Consider the following 299-nt stretch of genomic DNA (forward strand, 5'->3'; position numbering starts at 1 on the left):
TACAAAATCACGTGTGAGATGACAGAGAATTGAGTAAAACCAGGAAGATAAAGGAAACACATATTATTCTACCTGTTCTGTGTGTAACCCAGTCATCGATCTTCTCCTCCGTAGATCAGAGAAATGATAACAAGGTAAGAAGATTATCTCATCATCTCTTCTTCGGATTTCTTAAGGTTTCCTACACCTGCTGTGCCGCATTCTTTTGCTGTTTCTTTCTTTACAGTGTAAAATATATACTTGCCTGTGCGTACGTATTCCTATGATAATTATGCTTACATTGATAGCCATCGTCGTCG

General features: G+C 38.1%; 1 protein-coding gene across 1 annotated transcript in view; it reads left to right on the forward strand.

Annotated features, from left to right (window-relative positions):
• The window catches only part of LOC119592339, a 39,276-nt gene that overhangs the window by 866 nt on the left and 38,111 nt on the right, over window positions 1–299 (forward strand).

The sequence above is a fragment of the Penaeus monodon genome, chromosome 30, assembly GCF_015228065.2.
Source record: "Penaeus monodon isolate SGIC_2016 chromosome 30, NSTDA_Pmon_1, whole genome shotgun sequence".
Classification (NCBI taxonomy): Eukaryota; Metazoa; Arthropoda; class Malacostraca; order Decapoda; family Penaeidae; genus Penaeus; species Penaeus monodon.